This window comes from Sciurus vulgaris, assembly GCF_902686455.1.
Source record: "Sciurus vulgaris genome assembly, chromosome: 13".
Taxonomy (NCBI): Eukaryota; Metazoa; Chordata; class Mammalia; order Rodentia; family Sciuridae; genus Sciurus; species Sciurus vulgaris.
In genome coordinates, this window is record NC_136474.1 from 24,647,267 (window position 1) to 24,649,579 (window position 2,313).

Below are 2,313 nucleotides of genomic sequence, written 5' to 3' on the forward strand. Positions count from 1 at the left end.
AATACCTGAATCCAAAATGATGGGTCTGGAGACTGTTTTGTTCAGTTAAATAAGCCAAAGAAAGATAAGTACTCTATGATCTCACTTAGAAATGTGTGTTCCTCAGTTTTTTATCCTGTGACCAGAACACCCGACAATAACAACATAACGTGGAAAAGATTATTCTGGCTCACAGTTTCAGTCATGGCAAGCCCCATGCTCTAGACACGAGATGAGGCAGAACATCAGAGAGCAAAGACGTGGCAGGGAAAAACGGCTTAGTTCATGGCAGCCAGGAAGCAGAGAAAGGAAAGAGCAGGGACAAGATGTAGTCCCCTGGTCACCCCCCAGTGACCCACCTCTTCTATCCATGTCCCACCTGCCTGCAGTTTCCAGCACCTCCTGCTGTCCATCCGGCCACCCATGGATTAATCCACTAATGAGGGGAGAGCCCTCATGAGCCAATCACTTTCCAAAAGCCTGTTCTCTGAAACGTTGCTGCCCTGGGGACCAAGCCCTCAACACACAAAGAGCTCTGGGGACATTCCAGATCCAAACTGTAACAATACAGAATCTAAAAGAGTCAAACTCAGAGACGTGGAGAGTGGAACAGTGGAGTATGGGGAAAATAGCGAGATACTAGTCAAAAGGCATATATTCATAATATGAGTAGGTTCTGAAGAGCTAATGTACAGTTGGTGTCGGCAGTTACAAATTATTACTAGAAAAGAATAGATCTTAACTATCTCACCAAAGAAGAAAGGAAACTGCGAGGCAATGGCTGTTAATTAACTTGATTATAATATTCATTCCAGAATACACACACACACACACACACACACACACACACACACACACGCACATGCATATAAATCAACAAGTTGTACACCTTGAATATGCACAAAAAATAAAGCCAGACCCTATGTTGAAAGATGTTAAAGATGGAGGTTCCTCAAAAGCTAAGTCAGGAACCACCTTATGACCCAGCTACGCCAAGCCTCAGGATGTATCCTGAAGAATTAAAGTCAATAAACTACAGTGGTATAGCACACTGATGGTCATAGCGGCACAATTCACAACAGCCAAACAATGGATCCAGCCTGGGTGACCATCAACAGATGAATGGATAAAAATAAACAAAAAAAAGATGTGGTGTATACACACAATGGAGTTTAATTCAGCCATAAAGAAGTATGAAGTTATGTCCCTTATAGGAAAATGGATGGAGGTAGAGACCATTATGTTAAGTGAAATAAGCCAAACTCAGGTCAAGAGTCAGAGGTTTTCTCCTCATGTGGCAGCTATAGAGGAAAAAGGAAAAAAAAAAAAAAAAAAAAAAAAAGAGGAATCTCATGAAAATCACAGGAGAGGAGTAGAACAGAGGGAAAGGACCAGGGGAGTAGAGGAGGGGAGAGAGGGGAAGGTGCTGGAGAGCAACATTGGCCCATAAATTGTTCATTGTGTGCATGCACAAAGTGTCACAACAAATCCCATCGCTGTGTACAACTGTAATGCACCAATAAAGAAAAACAATGATTACATTAAAAGGTGTTAAAGACACATTTGGGAAACTAGATTTATATCTTGGGGAAAGGGAAACATTCATGGGACATAATTTTTAAGTATCTATCTGACAGCTTAAATTCCAAATCCTCTCGTATTTTAAAAGTGAAAAGGTAGTCAGCACCCTGTCATGAGAATGTGCCAGAGCTATGTCTATTCAAACACCAAGTTCAAAACTTCCTCCAAGAATTGAAAATAAAAAAATTTAAAATATCCAGTGAACTTATCAATGACTGTCTATTTGAAAAGAATCATGATAAATTAAAATGAATCTAATGATATGAGGACACAGGTCAGCTTCACAGGTGTGACCGATGCAGCTGCGCTGGGGCCTCTGCTCAGCAGAAGGTCCTGAGCTTTGAGTTTAATTACCTGAGGTTCCTGTCTTGAAATCCTTACTAAATTAAACATGGATTTGTGTCTTGTAAGTGAAGTCTGATGGGGGCCTGGAGCCTGGAGCTTGCGGGTGTGACCTCCCCCACTCACCGGACAGATCTGACACTGACTTGGTTTTTAAACAAAATTACAAAGTTGGATGTCTTTTCAACTACATGGTGGATACAGCTAGGAAAACAGAGTCTCCACCCTCTGTTGCATTTACATGCACCTGACACACACCTAAAACATTTTCAATACATATATTTTAGAAGGAACAAAACCTGTGTTGAAGCATCCAAACTCCACAAATTAGGAACATCTGCAGCCAGATCCACAGAGAACAACACCAGGAACGCCAGACAGTTGGAGCACCTCTACACCATCAGCAGCAAC